At 44.5% G+C, this 24,823-nt stretch overlaps 6 non-coding genes across 6 annotated transcripts; all 6 read left to right on the plus strand.

The window, feature by feature from the left end:
* The first annotated feature begins 1,532 nt into the window (after positions 1-1,532).
* Positions 1,533-1,696, plus strand: LOC142190623 (U1 spliceosomal RNA). Its single transcript, XR_012714308.1, has one exon. It is a non-coding gene; the product is annotated as a U1 spliceosomal RNA (small nuclear RNA).
* Positions 1,697-5,563: 3,867 nt separating this feature from the next.
* LOC142190624 (U1 spliceosomal RNA) lies at positions 5,564-5,727 on the plus strand. The gene has a single exon (XR_012714309.1). It is a non-coding gene; the product is annotated as a U1 spliceosomal RNA (small nuclear RNA).
* A 3,866-nt stretch (positions 5,728-9,593) lies between these two features.
* LOC142190625 (U1 spliceosomal RNA) lies at positions 9,594-9,757 on the plus strand. The gene has a single exon (XR_012714310.1). It is a non-coding gene; the product is annotated as a U1 spliceosomal RNA (small nuclear RNA).
* A 3,857-nt stretch (positions 9,758-13,614) lies between these two features.
* On the plus strand, positions 13,615-13,778 carry LOC142190626 (U1 spliceosomal RNA). The gene has a single exon (XR_012714311.1). It is a non-coding gene; the product is annotated as a U1 spliceosomal RNA (small nuclear RNA).
* A 3,866-nt stretch (positions 13,779-17,644) lies between these two features.
* LOC142190723 (U1 spliceosomal RNA) lies at positions 17,645-17,808 on the plus strand. Its single transcript, XR_012714403.1, has one exon. It is a non-coding gene; the product is annotated as a U1 spliceosomal RNA (small nuclear RNA).
* Positions 17,809-21,674: 3,866 nt separating this feature from the next.
* LOC142190628 (U1 spliceosomal RNA) lies at positions 21,675-21,838 on the plus strand. The gene has a single exon (XR_012714313.1). It is a non-coding gene; the product is annotated as a U1 spliceosomal RNA (small nuclear RNA).
* The last annotated feature ends 2,985 nt before the right edge of the window (positions 21,839-24,823 follow it).

Raw genomic sequence — 24,823 nt, forward strand, 5'->3', positions numbered from 1 at the left:
TTTTTCTCTGTTATAGTTTTTTAATGCTGTGTCGCTACTCTCTTGTTTTAGTACTTTAAATGCTTCCTTTTTATCCCTCATTGCATTCTGTACTGTTTTAGTTAGCCATATTGGTTTTCTATGATTTCTAGCCCGCTTATTCCCATAGGGTATGTGTTTTCTAGTGCTCTTATTTAGTATATTTTTGAAGATGTCCCATTTAGTTTGTGTTCCCGTCACGTTGAGGACATTGTCCCAGTTTATGCTGCTAGGCTCCTCTCTCAGCTGGTTAAAATTTGCCTTCCTGAAGTTTAGTGTTTTTGTACCCCCTCTAATGAACGTCTTCTTAATGTGTACAAGAAAACTTATTCTGTTATGGTCACTATTACCCAGATGTCCCCCAACCTCCACTTTTGATAGTGTGTCAGGTTCATTTGTTAAAATTAGGTCTAAAAGGGCCTGGCCTCTTGTTGGGTCCTGCACTAGTTGCGATAGGTAATTGTCTTTTATTACTGACAAGAACCTGCTCCCTTTGTTGGATCTGCAGGTTTCTGCCTCCCAGTTGATATCTGGGTAGTTGAAATCCCCCATAATAATGACTTTATTCTGCTTTGCGGCCTCATCTATTTGTTTTATTAGTACATTTTCAGCTTCTTCCATTATATTTGGAGATTTATAACAAACCCCTATCAGTATTTTATTATTTTTTGTTCCTCCCGTAATCTCCACCCATAAGGACTCCACATAATCATTTTCCTCCCAGATGTCCTCACGCAGGACTGGCTTAAGGCCGTTTTTTACGTATAAGCAAACCCCTCCCCCTTTCTTATTTGTACGCTCCTTTCTAAACATACTGTACCCTTGTTTATTTACAGCCCAGTCATAGCTAGAGTCCAGCCATGTCTCACTTACCCCCCACCATGTCATAATTGTCTTCCAACATCATCACTTCTAGTTCCTCCATCTTGTTAGTAAGACTTCGGGCATTCGTATGCATACATTTCATAGATTTATCTTCCCTACTCTTCCACTGCCTACTGACTGCTCTAACCCGACCCCCTGCTCCACCCCCAGTTTCAGTATCTAGCCCTCTTTCCATTTCTACACTATCTTGCCCTCTACATGTTACCCTCTCCCCCCAGTACCTAGTTTAAACACTCCTCCAACCGTCTAGCCATCTTCTCTTCTAATTCTAATGAGCCATCCCGGCTTAAGTAAACCAAAGGCACGCAGCTGCCTCGTGCCTGACTCTGCTGCCCAGCCGGAGCTCGGTTTCTGGAAGCCGCCACCCATTCGCCCCCTCCCCTTTCGTTTTATGCTAATGCCCTTGCTGCACTGCATCTTGGAAATGCCTAGCCGGGAACATTTGAATGCAGGCAGCGGGGTGTCGGGGCGAGGAATGGAGCGCAGCCTGTGCTACGGCCGCCTACCGAGGAAAACGCATGCGGTGTGGCATTGCACCATGCGGACCTCTGTTGGCCAAGGGCCAATGCCTCCCCAATGCGGCAGGGCTGCGGGGGAGGGGCGCTGGCCTAGCAGTCGGTGAATAACTCATACTTACCTGGCAGGGGAGATACCATGATCATGAAGGTGGTTCTCCCAGGGTGAGGCTCATCCATTGCACTCCGGGTGTGCTGACCCCTGCGATTTCCCCAAATGCGGGAAACTCGACTGCATAATTTGTGGTAGTGGGGGACTGCGTTCGCGCTTTCCCCTGATTTTCTCTGGTTGAAAGACAGTGCTCGTTCCTTGCTTCCTCTCGCTTGCTAGTTTGTTGCTCGATGCTGCGTACCTGTGCAGTACACTCAGATGGTTAGACTATCGCAACCGGGTTGCTGGCAGAGAGGCACGCTGCTGCTGCCGCCGCTGCCACAGTGTAAGCAAAGCATTCCAGGTGGCCTTTGTCTCCCTCTAGTGGATGAGCGACAGTCCACTCATTCAGTCACACCGTTGGAACGTTAGAGTTTCAACTGTTATGGTGATGCAGCAAGTTCTCCGCTTCAGGCCTGAACCCGCCGCTTTCCATACCTGCCATTCATAGTTACATAGTAGATGAAGTTGGATAAAGACATGAGTCCATCAAGTCCAACCTATAGCCCTACAATCCCCTACAGTGTTGATCCAGGGGAAGGCAAAAACCCCCATGAGGCTCATGCCAATTGCCCTATTTCAGAGGAAAAAATTCCTTCCCGACTCCAAATCTGGCAGTCAGTATAAAACCCTGGATCAACGTGTCCTTAAAATCTAGAGACCATAACCCATTATATTTTTCTCTTCAAGAAAGGCATCCAGGCCCACTTTGAACTTGTTCAGTGAATCCGCCATCACCACTTCCTGGGGCAGAGACTTCCAGAGCCTCGCTGTTCTTACTGTGAAGAATCCCCGTCTATGTTTCTGGTGAAACCTTCTCTCCTCCATACGTAGTGGATGTCCTCTTGTCACTGTCACTGGCCTAGGAGTAAAAAGATCCTTAGAAAGTTCTTTGTATTGTCCCTTCATGTATTTGTACATTGTTATTAGATCTCCCCGTAGACGTCTTTTCTCTAAGCTGAATAACCCCAAGTTTGTTAATCTATCGTTGTACTCCAGTCCACCCATTCCCCTAATCATTTTGGTTGCCCGTCTTTGCACTTTTTCAAGTTCACGTATGTCTTTCTTGTATATCGGGGCCCAAAATTGTGCACAATATTCTAAGTGTGGCCGTACCAGTGATTTGTATAGAGGCATAACTATGTCCTTGTCATGAGAATCTAGACCTCTTTTGATGCATCCCATAATTTTATTTGCCTTGGCAGCAGCTGCCTGACACTGGTCATTAAAGGTAAGCTTGCTGTCCACCAAAATCCCTAAGTCTTTTTCATTGACAGTCTTACCCAGTAATTTACTATTTAGTACATAGTCATACATTTTATTACGTCGCCCAAAGTGCATTACTTTACATTTGTCAACATTAAACTTCATTTGCCAAGTCTCCGCCCATGCTTCCAGTTTCCTTAGATCCCCTTGTAATATTCTACTATCCTCCTCATTATTGATTACCCTACAAAGTTTAGTATCATCTGCAAATATAGACACCCTGCTTTGTAAACCCTCTACCAGGTCATTAATAAAGATGTTAAACAAGAGAGGACCTAATACTGACCCCTGCGGCACCCCACTGGTGACTGTGGCCCCGTCTGAATATTTACCATTAACAAGTACCCTCTGTTTCCTATCAGTGAGCCAGTTGCTAACCCAAATGCATATGTTTCCCCCCCAGTCCCAACAATCTCATTTTGCATCCCAACCGTTTATCTGGAACAGTATCAAAAGCCTTTGAAAAGTCCAGGTACACCACGTCTACTGCATTAGCCATGTCCAGTCTTGAACTGACCTCCTCATAGAAGCTGATCAGATTAGTCTGACAGGACCGATTCCTCATAAACCCATGCTGATTGGGTGTTATAAGATTATTTACATTGAGATACCCCAGGATAGCATCTCTTAGAAAGCCCTCAAATATCTTTCCCACCACAGAAGTTAAACTTACTGGCCTATAGTTTCCAGGTTCCCTTTTACACCCCTTTTTGAAAATTGGCACCACATTTGCTATTCGCCAATCCTGTGGAACAGACCCAGTCATTACTGAATCCTTAAATATTAGATACAAGGGTCTATCTATGACCATGCTTAATTCCCTCAGAACTCGGGGGTGTATACCATCTGGACCGGGCGATTTCTCTATTTTAGTGTTTTGCAGGCGGCGCTGCACTTCTTCCTGGGTTAAGCAGGTGACATTTAATTGAGAGTTAACATTACCCCTAATCATGTTGCCGGCCAATGGATATTCTTGTGTAAACACTGTAGAGAAGAAGGCATTTAATACTTGTGCTCTTTCCTCATCCTCCTCCACCATTACACCCAGATTATTTTTGAGAGTGCCGACATTGTCAGTTTTTATTCTCTTATTATTTATGTAATTGAAGAATAATTTTGGATTACTTTTACTTTCCTTGGCAATTTTTCTCTCAGCCTCAATCTTCGCCTCCTTTATTTGTTTTTTGCACAATTTATTTTTCTCTGTTATAGTTTTTTAATGCTGTGTCGCTACTCTCTTGTTTTAGTACTTTAAATGCTTCCTTTTTATCCCTCATTGCATTCTGTACTGTTTTAGTTAGCCATATTGGTTTTCTATGATTTCTAGCCCGCTTATTCCCATAGGGTATGTGTTTTCTAGTGCTCTTATTTAGTATATTTTTGAAGATGTCCCATTTAGTTTGTGTTCCCGTCACGTTGAGGACATTGTCCCAGTTTATGCTGCTAGGCTCCTCTCTCAGCTGGTTAAAATTTGCCTTCCTGAAGTTTAGTGTTTTTGTACCCCCTCTAATGAACGTCTTCTTAATGTGTACAAGAAAACTTATTCTGTTATGGTCACTATTACCCAGATGTCCCCCAACCTCCACTTTTGATAGTGTGTCAGGTTCATTTGTTAAAATTAGGTCTAAAAGGGCCTGGCCTCTTGTTGGGTCCTGCACTAGTTGCGATAGGTAATTGTCTTTTATTACTGACAAGAACCTGCTCCCTTTGTTGGATCTGCAGGTTTCTGCCTCCCAGTTGATATCTGGGTAGTTGAAATCCCCCATAATAATGACTTTATTCTGCTTTGCGGCCTCATCTATTTGTTTTATTAGTACATTTTCAGCTTCTTCCATTATATTTGGAGATTTATAACAAACCCCTATCAGTATTTTATTATTTTTTGTTCCTCCCGTAATCTCCACCCATAAGGACTCCACATAATCATTTTCCTCCCAGATGTCCTCACGCAGGACTGGCTTAAGGCCGTTTTTTACGTATAAGCAAACCCCTCCCCCTTTCTTATTTGTACGCTCCTTTCTAAACATACTGTACCCTTGTTTATTTACAGCCCAGTCATAGCTAGAGTCCAGCCATGTCTCACTTACCCCCCACCATGTCATAATTGTCTTCCAACATCATCACTTCTAGTTCCTCCATCTTGTTAGTAAGACTTCGGGCATTCGTATGCATACATTTCATAGATTTATCTTCCCTACTCTTCCACTGCCTACTGACTGCTCTAACCCGACCCCCTGCTCCACCCCCAGTTTCAGTATCTAGCCCTCTTTCCATTTCTACACTATCTTGCCCTCTACATGTTACCCTCTCCCCCCAGTACCTAGTTTAAACACTCCTCCAACCGTCTAGCCATCTTCTCTTCTAATTCTAATGAGCCATCCCGGCTTAAGTAAACCAAAGGCACGCAGCTGCCTCGTGCCTGACTCTGCTGCCCAGCCGGAGCTCGGTTTCTGGAAGCCGCCACCCATTCGCCCCCTCCCCTTTCGTTTTATGCTAATGCCCTTGCTGCACTGCATCTTGGAAATGCCTAGCCGGGAACATTTGAATGCAGGCAGCGGGGTGTCGGGGCGAGGAATGGAGCGCAGCCTGTGCTACGGCCGCCTACCGAGGAAAACGCATGCGGTGTGGCATTGCACCATGCGGACCTCTGTTGGCCAAGGGCCAATGCCTCCCCAATGCGGCAGGGCTGCGGGGGAGGGGCGCTGGCCTAGCAGTCGGTGAATAACTCATACTTACCTGGCAGGGGAGATACCATGATCATGAAGGTGGTTCTCCCAGGGTGAGGCTCATCCATTGCACTCCGGGTGTGCTGACCCCTGCGATTTCCCCAAATGCGGGAAACTCGACTGCATAATTTGTGGTAGTGGGGGACTGCGTTCGCGCTTTCCCCTGATTTTCTCTGGTTGAAAGACAGTGCTCGTTCCTTGCTTCCTCTCGCTTGCTAGTTTGTTGCTCGATGCTGCGTACCTGTGCAGTACACTCAGATGGTTAGACTATCGCAACCGGGTTGCTGGCAGAGAGGCACGCTGCTGCTGCCGCCGCTGCCACAGTGTAAGCAAAGCATTCCAGGTGGCCTTTGTCTCCCTCTAGTGGATGAGCGACAGTCCACTCATTCAGTCACACCGTTGGAACGTTAGAGTTTCAACTGTTATGGTGATGCAGCAAGTTCTCCGCTTCAGGCCTGAACCCGCCGCTTTCCATACCTGCCATTCATAGTTACATAGTAGATGAAGTTGGATAAAGACATGAGTCCATCAAGTCCAACCTATAGCCCTACAATCCCCTACAGTGTTGATCCAGGGGAAGGCAAAAACCCCCATGAGGCTCATGCCAATTGCCCTATTTCAGAGGAAAAAATTCCTTCCCGACTCCAAATCTGGCAGTCAGTATAAAACCCTGGATCAACGTGTCCTTAAAATCTAGAGACCATAACCCATTATATTTTTCTCTTCAAGAAAGGCATCCAGGCCCACTTTGAACTTGTTCAGTGAATCCGCCATCACCACTTCCTGGGGCAGAGACTTCCAGAGCCTCGCTGTTCTTACTGTGAAGAATCCCCTTCTATGTTTCTGATGAAACCTTCTCTCCTCCATACGTAGTGGATGTCCTCTTGTCACTGTCACTGGCCTAGGAGTAAAAAGATCCTTAGAAAGTTCTTTGTATTGTCCCTTCATGTATTTGTACATTGTTATTAGATCTCCCCGTAGACGTCTTTTCTCTAAGCTGAATAACCCCAAGTTTGTTAATCTATCGTTGTACTCCAGTCCACCCATTCCCCTAATCATTTTGGTTGCCCGTCTTTGCACTTTTTCAAGTTCACGTATGTCTTTCTTGTATATCGGGGCCCAAAATTGTGCACAATATTCTAAGTGTGGCCGTACCAGTGATTTGTATAGAGGCATAACTATGTCCTTGTCATGAGAATCTAGACCTCTTTTGATGCATCCCATAATTTTATTTGCCTTGGCAGCAGCTGCCTGACACTGGTCATTAAAGGTAAGCTTGCTGTCCACCAAAATCCCTAAGTCTTTTTCATTGACAGTCTTACCCAGTAATTTACTATTTAGTACATAGTCATACATTTTATTACGTCGCCCAAAGTGCATTACTTTACATTTGTCAACATTAAACTTCATTTGCCAAGTCTCCGCCCATGCTTCCAGTTTCCTTAGATCCCCTTGTAATATTCTACTATCCTCCTCATTATTGATTACCCTACAAAGTTTAGTATCATCTGCAAATATAGACACCCTGCTTTGTAAACCCTCTACCAGGTCATTAATAAAGATGTTAAACAAGAGAGGACCTAATACTGACCCCTGCGGCACCCCACTGGTGACTGTGGCCCCGTCTGAATATTTACCATTAACAAGTACCCTCTGTTTCCTATCAGTGAGCCAGTTGCTAACCCAAATGCATATGTTTCCCCCCAGTCCCAACAATCTCATTTTGCATCCCAACCGTTTATCTGGAACAGTATCAAAAGCCTTTGAAAAGTCCAGGTACACCACGTCTACTGCATTAGCCATGTCCAGTCTTGAACTGACCTCCTCATAGAAGCTGATCAGATTAGTCTGACAGGACCGATTCCTCATAAACCCATGCTGATTGGGTGTTATAAGATTATTTACATTGAGATACCCCAGGATAGCATCTCTTAGAAAGCCCTCAAATATCTTTCCCACCACAGAAGTTAAACTTACTGGCCTATAGTTTCCAGGTTCCCTTTTACACCCCTTTTTGAAAATTGGCACCACATTTGCTATTCGCCAATCCTGTGGAACAGACCCAGTCATTACTGAATCCTTAAATATTAGATACAAGGGTCTATCTATGACCATGCTTAATTCCCTCAGAACTCGGGGGTGTATACCATCTGGACCGGGCGATTTCTCTATTTTAGTGTTTTGCAGGCGGCGCTGCACTTCTTCCTGGGTTAAGCAGGTGACATTTAATTGAGAGTTAACATTACCCCTAATCATGTTGCCGGCCAATGGATATTCTTGTGTAAACACTGTAGAGAAGAAGGCATTTAATACTTGTGCTCTTTCCTCATCCTCCTCCACCATTACACCCAGATTATTTTTGAGAGTGCCGACATTGTCAGTTTTTATTCTCTTATTATTTATGTAATTGAAGAATAATTTTGGATTACTTTTACTTTCCTTGGCAATTTTTCTCTCAGCCTCAATCTTCGCCTCCTTTATTTGTTTTTTGCACAATTTATTTTTCTCTGTTATAGTTTTTTAATGCTGTGTCGCTACTCTCTTGTTTTAGTACTTTAAATGCTTCCTTTTTATCCCTCATTGCATTCTGTACTGTTTTAGTTAGCCATATTGGTTTTCTATGATTTCTAGCCCGCTTATTCCCATAGGGTATGTGTTTTCTAGTGCTCTTATTTAGTATATTTTTGAAGATGTCCCATTTAGTTTGTGTTCCCGTCACGTTGAGGACATTGTCCCAGTTTATGCTGCTAGGCTCCTCTCTCAGCTGGTTAAAATTTGCCTTCCTGAAGTTTAGTGTTTTTGTACCCCCTCTAATGAACGTCTTCTTAATGTGTACAAGAAAACTTATTCTGTTATGGTCACTATTACCCAGATGTCCCCCAACCTCCACTTTTGATAGTGTGTCAGGTTCATTTGTTAAAATTAGGTCTAAAAGGGCCTGGCCTCTTGTTGGGTCCTGCACTAGTTGCGATAGGTAATTGTCTTTTATTACTGACAAGAACCTGCTCCCTTTGTTGGATCTGCAGGTTTCTGCCTCCCAGTTGATATCTGGGTAGTTGAAATCCCCCATAATAATGACTTTATTCTGCTTTGCGGCCTCATCTATTTGTTTTATTAGTACATTTTCAGCTTCTTCCATTATATTTGGAGATTTATAACAAACCCCTATCAGTATTTTATTATTTTTTGTTCCTCCCGTAATCTCCACCCATAAGGACTCCACATAATCATTTTCCTCCCAGATGTCCTCACGCAGGACTGGCTTAAGGCCGTTTTTTACGTATAAGCAAACCCCTCCCCCTTTCTTATTTGTACGCTCCTTTCTAAACATACTGTACCCTTGTTTATTTACAGCCCAGTCATAGCTAGAGTCCAGCCATGTCTCACTTACCCCCCACCATGTCATAATTGTCTTCCAACATCATCACTTCTAGTTCCTCCATCTTGTTAGTAAGACTTCGGGCATTCGTATGCATACATTTCATAGATTTATCTTCCCTACTCTTCCACTGCCTACTGACTGCTCTAACCCGACCCCCTGCTCCACCCCCAGTTTCAGTATCTAGCCCTCTTTCCATTTCTACACTATCTTGCCCTCTACATGTTACCCTCTCCCCCCAGTACCTAGTTTAAACACTCCTCCAACCGTCTAGCCATCTTCTCTTCTAATTCTAATGAGCCATCCCGGCTTAAGTAAACCAAAGGCACGCAGCTGCCTCGTGCCTGACTCTGCTGCCCAGCCGGAGCTCGGTTTCTGGAAGCCGCCACCCATTCGCCCCCTCCCCTTTCGTTTTATGCTAATGCCCTTGCTGCACTGCATCTTGGAAATGCCTAGCCGGGAACATTTGAATGCAGGCAGCAGGGTGTCGGGGCGAGGAATGGAGCGCAGCCTGTGCTACGGCCGCCTACCGAGGAAAACGCATGCGGTGTGGCATTGCACCATGCGGACCTCTGTTGGCCAAGGGCCAATGCCTCCCCAATGCGGCAGGGCTGCGGGGGAGGGGCGCTGGCCTAGCAGTCGGTGAATAACTCATACTTACCTGGCAGGGGAGATACCATGATCATGAAGGTGGTTCTCCCAGGGTGAGGCTCATCCATTGCACTCCGGGTGTGCTGACCCCTGCGATTTCCCCAAATGCGGGAAACTCGACTGCATAATTTGTGGTAGTGGGGGACTGCGTTCGCGCTTTCCCCTGATTTTCTCTGGTTGAAAGACAGTGCTCGTTCCTTGCTTCCTCTCGCTTGCTAGTTTGTTGCTCGATGCTGCGTACCTGTGCAGATGGTTAGACTATCGCAACCGGGTTGCTGGCAGAGAGGCACGCTGCTGCTGCCGCCGCTGCCACAGTGTAAGCAAAGCATTCCAGGTGGCCTTTGTCTCCCTCTAGTGGATGAGCGACAGTCCACTCATTCAGTCACACCGTTGGAACGTTAGAGTTTCAACTGTTATGGTGATGCAGCAAGTTCTCCGCTTCAGGCCTGAACCCGCCGCTTTCCATACCTGCCATTCATAGTTACATAGTAGATGAAGTTGGATAAAGACATGAGTCCATCAAGTCCAACCTATAGCCCTACAATCCCCTACAGTGTTGATCCAGGGGAAGGCAAAAACCCCCATGAGGCTCATGCCAATTGCCCTATTTCAGAGGAAAAAATTCCTTCCCGACTCCAAATCTGGCAGTCAGTATAAAACCCTGGATCAACGTGTCCTTAAAATCTAGAGACCATAACCCATTATATTTTTCTCTTCAAGAAAGGCATCCAGGCCCACTTTGAACTTGTTCAGTGAATCCGCCATCACCACTTCCTGGGGCAGAGACTTCCAGAGCCTCGCTGTTCTTACTGTGAAGAATCCCCGTCTATGTTTCTGGTGAAACCTTCTCTCCTCCATACGTAGTGGATGTCCTCTTGTCACTGTCACTGGCCTAGGAGTAAAAAGATCCTTAGAAAGTTCTTTGTATTGTCCCTTCATGTATTTGTACATTGTTATTAGATCTCCCCGTAGACGTCTTTTCTCTAAGCTGAATAACCCCAAGTTTGTTAATCTATCGTTGTACTCCAGTCCACCCATTCCCCTAATCATTTTGGTTGCCCGTCTTTGCACTTTTTCAAGTTCACGTATGTCTTTCTTGTATATCGGGGCCCAAAATTGTGCACAATATTCTAAGTGTGGCCGTACCAGTGATTTGTATAGAGGCATAACTATGTCCTTGTCATGAGAATCTAGACCTCTTTTGATGCATCCCATAATTTTATTTGCCTTGGCAGCAGCTGCCTGACACTGGTCATTAAAGGTAAGCTTGCTGTCCACCAAAATCCCTAAGTCTTTTTCATTGACAGTCTTACCCAGTAATTTACTATTTAGTACATAGTCATACATTTTATTACGTCGCCCAAAGTGCATTACTTTACATTTGTCAACATTAAACTTCATTTGCCAAGTCTCCGCCCGTGCTTCCAGTTTCCTTAGATCCCCTTGTAATATTCTACTATCCTCCTCATTATTGATTACCCTACAAAGTTTAGTATCATCTGCAAATATAGACACCCTGCTTTGTAAACCCTCTACCAGGTCATTAATAAAGATGTTAAACAAGAGAGGACCTAATACTGACCCCTGCGGCACCCCACTGGTGACTGTGGCCCCGTCTGAATATTTACCATTAACAAGTACCCTCTGTTTCCTATCAGTGAGCCAGTTGCTAACCCAAATGCATATGTTTCCCCCCAGTCCCAACAATCTCATTTTGCATCCCAACCGTTTATCTGGAACAGTATCAAAAGCCTTTGAAAAGTCCAGGTACACCACGTCTACTGCATTAGCCATGTCCAGTCTTGAACTGACCTCCTCATAGAAGCTGATCAGATTAGTCTGACAGGACCGATTCCTCATAAACCCATGCTGATTGGGTGTTATAAGATTATTTACATTGAGATACCCCAGGATAGCATCTCTTAGAAAGCCCTCAAATATCTTTCCCACCACAGAAGTTAAACTTACTGGCCTATAGTTTCCAGGTTCCCTTTTACACCCCTTTTTGAAAATTGGCACCACATTTGCTATTCGCCAATCCTGTGGAACAGACCCAGTCATTACTGAATCCTTAAATATTAGATACAAGGGTCTATCTATGACCATGCTTAATTCCCTCAGAACTCGGGGGTGTATACCATCTGGACCGGGCGATTTCTCTATTTTAGTGTTTTGCAGGCGGCGCTGCACTTCTTCCTGGGTTAAGCAGGTGACATTTAATTGAGAGTTAACATTACCCCTAATCATGTTGCCGGCCAATGGATATTCTTGTGTAAACACTGTAGAGAAGAAGGCATTTAATACTTGTGCTCTTTCCTCATCCTCCTCCACCATTACACCCAGATTATTTTTGAGAGTGCCGACATTGTCAGTTTTTATTCTCTTATTATTTATGTAATTGAAGAATAATTTTGGATTACTTTTACTTTCCTTGGCAATTTTTCTCTCAGCCTCAATCTTCGCCTCCTTTATTTGTTTTTTGCACAATTTATTTTTCTCTGTTATAGTTTTTTAATGCTGTGTCGCTACTCTCTTGTTTTAGTACTTTAAATGCTTCCTTTTTATCCCTCATTGCATTCTGTACTGTTTTAGTTAGCCATATTGGTTTTCTATGATTTCTAGCCCGCTTATTCCCATGGGGTATGTGTTTTCTAGTGCTCTTATTTAGTATATTTTTGAAGATGTCCCATTTAGTTTGTGTTCCCGTCACGTTGAGGACATTGTCCCAGTTTATGCTGCTAGGCTCCTCTCTCAGCTGGTTAAAATTTGCCTTCCTGAAGTTTAGTGTTTTTGTACCCCCTCTAATGAACGTCTTCTTAATGTGTACAAGAAAACTTATTCTGTTATGGTCACTATTACCCAGATGTCCCCCAACCTCCACTTTTGATAGTGTGTCAGGTTCATTTGTTAAAATTAGGTCTAAAAGGGCCTGGCCTCTTGTTGGGTCCTGCACTAGTTGCGATAGGTAATTGTCTTTTATTACTGACAAGAACCTGCTCCCTTTGTTGGATCTGCAGGTTTCTGCCTCCCAGTTGATATCTGGGTAGTTGAAATCCCCCATAATAATGACTTTATTCTGCTTTGCGGCCTCATCTATTTGTTTTATTAGTACATTTTCAGCTTCTTCCATTATATTTGGAGATTTATAACAAACCCCTATCAGTATTTTATTATTTTTTGTTCCTCCCGTAATCTCCACCCATAAGGACTCCACATAATCATTTTCCTCCCAGATGTCCTCACGCAGGACTGGCTTAAGGCCGTTTTTTACGTATAAGCAAACCCCTCCCCCTTTCTTATTTGTACGCTCCTTTCTAAACATACTGTACCCTTGTTTATTTACAGCCCAGTCATAGCTAGAGTCCAGCCATGTCTCACTTACCCCCCACCATGTCATAATTGTCTTCCAACATCATCACTTCTAGTTCCTCCATCTTGTTAGTAAGACTTCGGGCATTCGTATGCATACATTTCATAGATTTATCTTCCCTACTCTTCCACTGCCTACTGACTGCTCTAACCCGACCCCCTGCTCCACCCCCAGTTTCAGTATCTAGCCCTCTTTCCATTTCTACACTATCTTGCCCTCTACATGTTACCCTCTCCCCCCAGTACCTAGTTTAAACACTCCTCCAACCGTCTAGCCATCTTCTCTTCTAATTCTAATGAGCCATCCCGGCTTAAGTAAACCAAAGGCACGCAGCTGCCTCGTGCCTGACTCTGCTGCCCAGCCGGAGCTCGGTTTCTGGAAGCCGCCACCCATTCGCCCCCTCCCCTTTCGTTTTATGCTAATGCCCTTGCTGCACTGCATCTTGGAAATGCCTAGCCGGGAACATTTGAATGCAGGCAGCGGGGTGTCGGGGCGAGGAATGGAGCGCAGCCTGTGCTACGGCCGCCTACCGAGGAAAACGCATGCGGTGTGGCATTGCACCATGCGGACCTCTGTTGGCCAAGGGCCAATGCCTCCCCAATGCGGCAGGGCTGCGGGGGAGGGGCGCTGGCCTAGCAGTCGGTGAATAACTCATACTTACCTGGCAGGGGAGATACCATGATCATGAAGGTGGTTCTCCCAGGGTGAGGCTCATCCATTGCACTCCGGGTGTGCTGACCCCTGCGATTTCCCCAAATGCGGGAAACTCGACTGCATAATTTGTGGTAGTGGGGGACTGCGTTCGCGCTTTCCCCTGATTTTCTCTGGTTGAAAGACAGTGCTCGTTCCTTGCTTCCTCTCGCTTGCTAGTTTGTTGCTCGATGCTGCGTACCTGTGCAGTACACTCAGATGGTTAGACTATCGCAACCGGGTTGCTGGCAGAGAGGCACGCTGCTGCTGCCGCCGCTGCCACAGTGTAAGCAAAGCATTCCAGGTGGCCTTTGTCTCCCTCTAGTGGATGAGCGACAGTCCACTCATTCAGTCACACCGTTGGAACGTTAGAGTTTCAACTGTTATGGTGATGCAGCAAGTTCTCCGCTTCAGGCCTGAACCCGCCGCTTTCCATACCTGCCATTCATAGTTACATAGTAGATGAAGTTGGATAAAGACATGAGTCCATCAAGTCCAACCTATAGCCCTACAATCCCCTACAGTGTTGATCCAGGGGAAGGCAAAAACCCCCATGAGGCTCATGCCAATTGCCCTATTTCAGAGGAAAAAATTCCTTCCCGACTCCAAATCTGGCAGTCAGTATAAAACCCTGGATCAACGTGTCCTTAAAATCTAGAGACCATAACCCATTATATTTTTCTCTTCAAGAAAGGCATCCAGGCCCACTTTGAACTTGTTCAGTGAATCCGCCATCACCACTTCCTGGGGCAGAGACTTCCAGAGCCTCGCTGTTCTTACTGTGAAGAATCCCCGTCTATGTTTCTGGTGAAACCTTCTCTCCTCCATACGTAGTGGATGTCCTCTTGTCACTGTCACTGGCCTAGGAGTAAAAAGATCCTTAGAAAGTTCTTTGTATTGTCCCTTCATGTATTTGTACATTGTTATTAGATCTCCCCGTAGACGTCTTTTCTCTAAGCTGAATAACCCCAAGTTTGTTAATCTATCGTTGTACTCCAGTCCACCCATTCCCCTAATCATTTTGGTTGCCCGTCTTTGCACTTTTTCAAGTTCACGTATGTCTTTCTTGTATATCGGGGCCCAAAATTGTGCACAATATTCTAAGTGTGGCCGTACCAGTGATTTGTATAGAGGCATAACTATGTCCTTGTCATGAGAATCTAGACCTCTTTTGATGCATCCCATAATTTTATTTGCCTTGGCAGCAGCTGCCTGACACTGGTCATTAAAGGTAAGCTTGCTGTCCACCAAAATCCCTAAGTCTTTTTCATTGACAGTCTTACCCAGTAATTTACTATTTAGTACATAGTCATACATTTTATTACGTCGCCCAAAGTGCATTACTTTACATTTGTCAACATTAAACTTCATTTGCCAAGTCTCCGCCCGTGCTTCCAGTTTCCTTAGATCCCCTTGTAATATTCTACTATCCTCCTCATTATTGATTACCCTACAAAGTTTAGTATCATCTGCAAATATAGACACCCTGCTTTGTAAACCCTCTACCAGGTCATTAATAAAGATGTTAAACAAGAGAGGACCTAATACTGACCCCTGCGGCACCCCACTGGTGACTGTGGCCCCGTCTGAATATTTACCATTAACAAGTACCCTCTGTTTCCTATCAGTGAGCCAGTTGCTAACCCAAATGCATATGTTTCCCCCCAGTCCCAACAATCTCATTTTGCATCCCAACCGTTTATCTGGAACAGTATCAAAAGCCTTTGAAAAGTCCAGGTACACCACGTCTACTGCATTAGCCATGTCCAGTCTTGAACTGACCTCCTCATAGAAGCTGATCAGATTAGTCTGACAGGACCGATTCCTCATAAACCCATGCTGATTGGGTGTTATAAGATTATTTACATTGAGATACCCCAGGATAGCATCTCTTAGAAAGCCCTCAAATATCTTTCCCACCACAGAAGTTAAACTTACTGGCCTATAGTTTCCAGGTTCCCTTTTACACCCCTTTTTGAAAATTGGCACCACATTTGCTATTCGCCAATCCTGTGGAACAGACCCAGTCATTACTGAATCCTTAAATATTAGATACAAGGGTCTATCTATGACCATGCTTAATTCCCTCAGAACTCGGGGGTGTATACCATCTGGACCGGGCGATTTCTCTATTTTAGTGTTTTGCAGGCGGCGCTGCACTTCTTCCTGGGTTAAGCAGGTGACATTTAATTGAGAGTTAACATTACCCCTAATCATGTTGCCGGCCAATGGATATTCTTGTGTAAACACTGTAGAGAAGAAGGCATTTAATACTTGTGCTCTTTCCTCATCCTCCTCCACCATTACACCCAGATTATTTTTGAGAGTGCCGACATTGTCAGTTTTTATTCTCTTATTATTTATGTAATTGAAGAATAATTTTGGATTACTTTTACTTTCCTTGGCAATTTTTCTCTCAGCCTCAATCTTCGCCTCCTTTATTTGTTTTTTGCACAATTTATTTTTCTCTGTTATAGTTTTTTAATGCTGTGTCGCTACTCTCTTGTTTTAGTACTTTAAATGCTTCCTTTTTATCCCTCATTGCATTCTGTACTGTTTTAGTTAGCCATATTGGTTTTCTATGATTTCTAGCCCGCTTATTCCCATAGGGTATGTGTTTTCTAGTGCTCTTATTTAGTATATTTTTGAAGATGTCCCATTTAGTTTGTGTTCCCGTCACGTTGAGGACATTGTCCCAGTTTATGCTGCTAGGCTCCTCTCTCAGCTGGTTAAAATTTGCCTTCCTGAAGTTTAGTGTTTTTGTACCCCCTCTAATGAACGTCTTCTTAATGTGTACAAGAAAACTTATTCTGTTATGGTCACTATTACCCAGATGTCCCCCAACCTCCACTTTTGATAGTGTGTCAGGTTCATTTGTTAAAATTAGGTCTAAAAGGGCCTGGCCTCTTGTTGGGTCCTGCACTAGTTGCGATAGGTAATTGTCTTTTATTACTGACAAGAACCTGCTCCCTTTGTTGGATCTGCAGGTTTCTGCCTCCCAGTTGATATCTGGGTAGTTGAAATCCCCCATAATAATGACTTTATTCTGCTTTGCGGCCTCATCTATTTGTTTTATTAGTACATTTTCAGCTTCTTCCATTATATTTGGAGATTTATAACAAACCCCTATCAGTATTTTATTATTTTTTGTTCCTCCCGTAATCTCCACCCATAAGGACTCCACATAATCATTTTCCTCCCAGATGTCCTCACGCAGGACTGGCTTAAGGCCGTTTTTTACGTATAAGCAAACCCCTCCCCCTTTCTTATTTGTACGCTCCTTTCTAAACATACTGTACCCTTGTTTATTTACAGCCCAGTCATAGCTAGAGTCCAGCCATGTCTCACTTACCCCCCACCATGTCATAATTGTCTTCCAACATCATCACTTCTAGTTCCTCCATCTTGTTAGTAAGACTTCGGGCATTCGTATGCATACATTTCATAGATTTATCTTCCCTACTCTTCCACTGCCTACTGACTGCTCTAACCCGACCCCCTGCTCCACCCCCAGTTTCAGTATCTAGCCCTCTTTCCATTTCTACACTATCTTGCCCTCTACATGTTACCCTCTCCCCCCAGTACCTAGTTTAAACACTCCTCCAACCGTCTAGCCATCTTCTCTTCTAATTCTAATGAGCCATCCCGGCTTAAGTAAACCAAAGGCACGCAGCTGCCTCGTGCCTGACTCTGCTGCCCAGCCGGAGCTCGGTTTCTGGAAGCCGCCACCCATTCGCCCCCTCCCCTTTCGTTTTATGCTAATGCCCTTGCTGCACTGCATCTTGGAAATGCCTAGCCGGGAACATTTGAATGCAGGCAGCGGGGTGTCGGGGCGAGGAATGGAGCGCAGCCTGTGCTACGGCCGCCTACCGAGGAAAACGCATGCGGTGTGGCATTGCACCATGCGGACCTCTGTTGGCCAAGGGCCAATGCCTCCCCAATGCGGCAGAGCTGCGGGGGAGGGGCGCTGGCCTAGCAGTCGGTGAATAACTCATACTTACCTGGCAGGGGAGATACCATGATCATGAAGGTGGTTCTCCCAGGGTGAGGCTCATCCATTGCACTCCGGGTGTGCTGACCCCTGCGATTTCCCCAAATGCGGGAAACTCTACTGCATAATTTGTGGTAGTGGGGGACTGCGTTCGCGCTTTCCCCTGATTTTCTCTGGTTGAAAGACAGTGCTCGTTCCTTGCTTCCTCTCGCTTGCTAGTTTGTTGCTCGATGCTGCGTACCTGTGCAGTACACTCAGATGGTTAGACTATCGCAACCGGGTTGCTGGCAGAGAGGCACGCTGCTGCTGCCGCCGCTGCCACAGTGTAAGCAAAGCATTCCAGGTGGCCTTTGTCTCCCTCTAGTGGATGAGCGACAGTCCACTCATTCAGTCACACCGTTGGAACGTTAGAGTTTCAACTGTTATGGTGATGCAGCAAGTTCTCCGCTTCAGGCCTGAACCCGCCGCTTTCCATACCTGCCATTCATAGTTACATAGTAGATGAAGTTGGATAAAGACATGAGTCCATCAAGTCCAACCTATAGCCCTACAATCCCCTACAGTGTTGATCCAGGGGAAGGCAAAAACCCCCATGAGGCTCATGCCAATTGCCCTATTTCAGAGGAAAAAATTCCTTCCCGACTCCAAATCTGGCAGTCAGTATAAAACCCTGGATCAACGTGTCCTTAAAATCTAGAGACCATAACCCATTATATTTTTCTCTTCAAGAAAGGCATCCAGGCCCACTTTGAACTTGTTCAGTGAATCCGCCATCACCACTTCCTGGGGCAGAGACTTCCAGAGCCTCGCTGTTCTTACTGTGAAGAATCCCCTTCTATGTTTCTGGTGAAACCTTCTCTCCTCCATACGTAGTGGATGTCCTCTTGTCACTGTCACTGGCCTAGGAGTAAAAAGATCCTTAGAAAGTTCTTTGTATTGTCCCTTCATGTATTTGTACATTGTTATTAGATCTCCCCGTAGACGTCTTTTCTCTAAGCTGAATAACCCCAAGTTTGTTAATCTATCGTTGTACTCCAGTCCACCCATTCCCCTAATCATTTTGGTTGCCCGTCTTTGCACTTTTTCAAGTTCACGTATGTCTTTCTTGTATATCGGGGCCCAAAATTGTGCACAATATTCTAAGTGTGGCCGTACCAGTGATTTGTATAGAGGCATAACTATGTCCTTGTCATGAGAATCTAGACCTCTTTTGATGCATCCCATAATTTTATTTGCCTTGGCAGCAGCTGCCTGACACTGGTCATTAAAGGTAAGCTTGCTGTCCACCAAAATCCCTAAGTCTTTTTCATTGACAGTCTTACCCAGTAATTTACTATTTAGTACATAGTCATACATTTTATTACGTCGCCCAAAGTGCATTACTTTACATTTGTCAACATTAAACTTCATTTGCCAAGTCTCCGCCCATGCTTCCAGTTTCCTTAGATCCCCTTGTAATATTCTACTATCCTCCTCATTATTGATTACCCTACAAAGTTTAGTATCATCTGCAAATATAGACACCCTGCTTTGTAAACCCTCTACCAGGTCATTAATAAAGATGTTAAACAAGAGAGGACCTAATACTGACCCCTGCGGCACCCCACTGGTGACTGTGGCCCCGTCTGAATATTTACCATTAACAAGTACCCTCTGTTTCCTATCAGTGAGCCAGTTGCTAACCCAAATGCATATGTTTCCCCCCAGTCCCAACAATCTCATTTTGCATCCCAACCGTTTATCTGGAACAGTATCAAAAGCCTTTGAAAAGTCCAGGTACACCACGTCTACTGCATTAGCCATGTCCAGTCTTGAACTGACCTCCTCATAGAAGCTGATCAGATTAGTCTGACAGGACCGATTCCTCATAAACCCATGCTGATTGGGTGTTATAAGATTATTTACATTGAGATACCCCAGGATAGCATCTCTTAGAAAGCCCTCAAATATCTTTCCCACCACAGAAGTTAAACTTACTGGCCTATAGTTTCCAGGTTCCCTTTTACACCCCTTTTTGAAAATTGGCACCACATTTGCTATTCGCCAATCCTGTGGAACAGACCCAGTCATTACTGAATCCTTAAATATTAGATACAAGGGTCTATCTATGACCATGCTTAATTCCCTCAGAACTCGGGGGTGTATACCATCTGGACCGGGCGATTTCTCTATTTTAGTGTTTTGCAGGCGGCGCTGCACTTCTTCCTGGGTTAAGCAGGTGACATTTAATTGAGAGTTAACATTACCCCTAATCATGTTGCCGGCCAATGGATATTCTTGTGTAAACACTGTAGAGAAGAAGGCATTTAATACTTGTGCTCTTTCCTCATCCTCCTCCACCATTACACCCAGATTATTTTTGAGAGTGCCGACATTGTCAGTTTTTATTCTCTTATTATTTATGTAATTGAAGAATAATTTTGGATTACTTTTACTTTCCTTGGCAATTTTTCTCTCAGCCTCAATCTTCGCCTCCTTTATTTGTTTTTTGCACAATTTATTTTTCTCTGTTATAGTTTTTTAATGCTGTGTCGCTACTCTCTTGTTTTAGTACTTTAAATGCTTCCTTTTTATCCCTCATTGCATTCTGTACTGTTTTAGTTAGCCATATTGGTTTTCTATGATTTCTAGCCCGCTTATTCCCATAGGGTATGTGTTTTCTAGTGCTCTTATTTAGTATATTTTTGAAGATGTCCCATTTAGTTTGTGTTCCCGTCACGTTGAGGACATTGTCCCAGTTTATGCTGCTAGGCTCCTCTCTCAGCTGGTTAAAATTTGCCTTCCTGAAGTTTAGTGTTTTTGTACCCCCTCTAATGAACGTCTTCTTAATGTGTACAAGAAAACTTATTCTGTTATGGTCACTATTACCCAGATGTCCCCCAACCTCCACTTTTGATAGTGTGTCAGGTTCATTTGTTAAAATTAGGTCTAAAAGGGCCTGGCCTCTTGTTGGGTCCTGCACTAGTTGCGATAGGTAATTGTCTTTTATTACTGACAAGAACCTGCTCCCTTTGTTGGATCTGCAGGTTTCTGCCTCCCAGTTGATATCTGGGTAGTTGAAATCCCCCATAATAATGACTTTATTCTGCTTTGCGGCCTCATCTATTTGTTTTATTAGTACATTTTCAGCTTCTTCCATTATATTTGGAGATTTATAACAAACCCCTATCAGTATTTTATTATTTTTTGTTCCTCCCGTAATCTCCACCCATAAGGACTCCACATAATCATTTTCCTCCCAGATGTCCTCACGCAGGACTGGCTTAAGGCCGTTTTTTACGTATAAGCAAACCCCTCCCCCTTTCTTATTTGTACGCTCCTTTCTAAACATACTGTACCCTTGTTTATTTACAGCCCAGTCATAGCTAGAGTCCAGCCATGTCTCACTTACCCCCCACCATGTCATAATTGTCTTCCAACATCATCACTTCTAGTTCCTCCATCTTGTTAGTAAGACTTCGGGCATTCGTATGCATACATTTCATAGATTTATCTTCCCTACTCTTCCACTGCCTACTGACTGCTCTAACCCGACCCCCTGCTCCACCCCCAGTTTCAGTATCTAGCCCTCTTTCCATTTCTACACTATCTTGCCCTCTACATGTTACCCTCTCCCCCCAGTACCTAGTTTAAACACTCCTCCAACCGTCTAGCCATCTTCTCTTCTAATTCTAATGAGCCATCCCGGCTTAAGTAAACCAAAGGCACGCAGCTGCCTCGTGCCTGACTCTGCTGCCCAGCCGGAGCTCGGTTTCTGGAAGCCGCCACCCATTCGCCCCCTCCCCTTTCGTTTTATGCTAATGCCCTTGCTGCACTGCATCTTGGAAATGCCTAGCCGGGAACATTTGAATGCAGGCAGCGGGGTGTCGGGGCGAGGAATGGAGCGCAGCCTGTGCTACGGCCGCCTACCGAGGAAAACGCATGCGGTGTGGCATTGCACCATGCGGACCTCTGTTGGCCAAGGGCCAATGCCTCCCCAATGCGGCAGGGCTGCGGGGGAGGGGCGCTGGCCTAGCAGTCGGTGAATAACTCATACTTACCTGGCAGGGGAGATACCATGATCATGAAGGTGGTTCTCCCAGGGTGAGGCTCATCCATTGCACTCCGGGTGTGCTGACCCCTGCGATTTCCCCAAATGCGGGAAACTCGACTGCATAATTTGTGGTAGTGGGGGACTGCGTTCGCGCTTTCCCCTGATTTTCTCTGGTTGAAAGACAGTGCTCGTTCCTTGCTTCCTCTCGCTTGCTAGTTTGTTGCTCGATGCTGCGTACCTGTGCAGTACACTCAGATGGTTAGACTATCGCAACCGGGTTGCTGGCAGAGAGGCACGCTGCTGCTGCCGCCGCTGCCACAGTGTAAGCAAAGCATTCCAGGTGGCCTTTGTCTCCCTCTAGTGGATGAGCGACAGTCCACTCATTCAGTCACACCGTTGGAACGTTAGAGTTTCAACTGTTATGGTGATGCAGCAAGTTCTCCGCTTCAGGCCTGAACCCGCCGCTTTCCATACCTGCCATTCATAGTTACATAGTAGATGAAGTTGGATAAAGACATGAGTCCATCAAGTCCAACCTATAGCCCTACAATCCCCTACAGTGTTGATCCAGGGGAAGGCAAAAACCCCCATGAGGCTCATGCCAATTGCCCTATTTCAGAGGAAAAAATTCCTTCCCGACTCCAAATCTGGCAGTCAGTATAAAACCCTGGATCAACGTGTCCTTAAAATCTAGAGACCATAACCCATTATATTTTTCTCTTCAAGAAAGGCATCCAGGCCCACTTTGAACTTGTTCAGTGAATCCGCCATCACCACTTCCTGGGGCAGAGACTTCCAGAGCCTCGCTGTTCTTACTGTGAAGAATCCCCTTCTATGTTTCTGGTGAAACCTTCTCTCCTCCATACGTAGTGGATGTCCTCTTGTCACTGTCACTGGCCTAGGAGTAAAAAGATCCTTAGAAAGTTCTTTGTATTGTCCCTTCATGTATTTGTACATTGTTATTAGATCTCCCCGTAGACGTCTTTTCTCTAAGCTGAATAACCCCAAGTTTGTTAATCTATCGTTGTACTCCAGTCCACCCATTCCCCTAATCATTTTGGTTGCCCGTCTTTGCACTTTTTCAAGTTCACGTATGTCTTTCTTGTATATCGGGGCCCAAAATTGTGCACAATATTCTAAGTGTGGCCGTACCAGTGATTTGTATAGAGGCATAACTATGTCCTTGTCATGAGAATCTAGACCTCTTTTGATGCATCCCATAATTTTATTTGCCTTGGCAGCAGCTGCCTGACACTGGTCATTAAAGGTAAGCTTGCTGTCCACCAAAATCCCTAAGTCTTTTTCATTGACAGTCTTACCCAGTAATTTACTATTTAGTACATAGTCATACATTTTATTACGTCGCCCAAAGTGCATTACTTTACATTTGTCAACATTAAACTTCATTTGCCAAGTCTCCGCCCATGCTTCCAGTTTCCTTAGATCCCCTTGTAATATTCTACTATCCTCCTCATTATTGATTACCCTACAAAGTTTAGTATCATCTGCAAATATAGACACCCTGCTTTGTAAACCCTCTACCAGGTCATTAATAAAGATGTTAAACAAGAGAGGACCTAATACTGACCCCTGCGGCACCCCACTGGTGACTGTGGCCCCGTCTGAATATTTACCATTAACAAGTACCCTCTGTTTCCTATCAGTGAGCCAGTTGCTAACCCAAATGCATATGTTTCCCCCCAGTCCCAACAATCTCATTTTGCATCCCAACCGTTTATCTGGAACAGTATCAAAAGCCTTTGAAAAGTCCAGGTACACCACGTCTACTGCATTAGCCATGTCCAGTCTTGAACTGACCTCCTCATAGAAGCTGATCAGATTAGTCTGACAGGACCGATTCCTCATAAACCCATGCTGATTGGGTGTTATAAGATTATTTACATTGAGATACCCCAGGATAGCATCTCTTAGAAAGCCCTCAAATATCTTTCCCACCACAGAAGTTAAACTTACTGGCCTATAGTTTCCAGGTTCCCTTTTACACCCCTTTTTGAAAATTGGCACCACATTTGCTATTCGCCAATCCTGTGGAACAGACCCAGTCATTACTGAATCCTTAAATATTAGATACAAGGGTCTATCTATGACCATGCTTAATTCCCTCAGAACTCGGGGGTGTATACCATCTGGACCGGGCGATTTCTCTATTTTAGTGTTTTGCAGGCGGCGCTGCACTTCTTCCTGGGTTAAGCAGGTGACATTTAATTGAGAGTTAACATTACCCCTAATCATGTTGCCGGCCAATGGATATTCTTGTGTAAACACTGTAGAGAAGAAGGCATTTAATACTTGTGCTCTTTCCTCATCCTCCTCCACCATTACACCCAGATTATTTTTGAGAGTGCCGACATTGTCAGTTTTTATTCTCTTATTATTTATGTAATTGAAGAATAATTTTGGATTACTTTTACTTTCCTTGGCAATTTTTCTCTCAGCCTCAATCTTCGCCTCCTTTATTTGTTTTTTGCACAATTTATTTTTCTCTGTTATAGTTTTTTAATGCTGTGTCGCTACTCTCTTGTTTTAGTACTTTAAATGCTTCCTTTTTATCCCTCATTGCATTCTGTACTGTTTTAGTTAGCCATATTGGTTTTCTATGATTTCTAGCCCGCTTATTCCCATAGGGTATGTGTTTTCTAGTGCTCTTATTTAGTATATTTTTGAAGATGTCCCATTTAGTTTGTGTTCCCGTCACGTTGAGGACATTGTCCCAGTTTATGCTGCTAGGCTCCTCTCTCAGCTGGTTAAAATTTGCCTTTCTGAAGTTTAGTGTTTTTGTACCCCCTCTAATGAACGTCTTCTTAATGTGTACAAGAAAACTTATTCTGTTATGGTCACTATTACCCAGATGTCCCCCAACCTCCACTTTTGATAGTGTGTCAGGTTCATTTGTTAAAATTAGGTCTAAAAGGGCCTGGCCTCTTGTTGGGTCCTGCACTAGTTGCGATAGGTAATTGTCTTTTATTACTGACAAGAACCTGCTCCCTTTGTTGGATCTGCAGGTTTCTGCCTCCCAGTTGATATCTGGGTAGTTGAAATCCCCCATAATAATGACTTTATTCTGCTTTGCGGCCTCATCTATTTGTTTTATTAGTACATTTTCAGCTTCTTCCATTATATTTGGAGA

This window comes from Leptodactylus fuscus, chromosome 1 (assembly GCF_031893055.1).
Source record: "Leptodactylus fuscus isolate aLepFus1 chromosome 1, aLepFus1.hap2, whole genome shotgun sequence".
NCBI lineage: Eukaryota > Metazoa > Chordata > Amphibia > Anura > Leptodactylidae > Leptodactylus > Leptodactylus fuscus.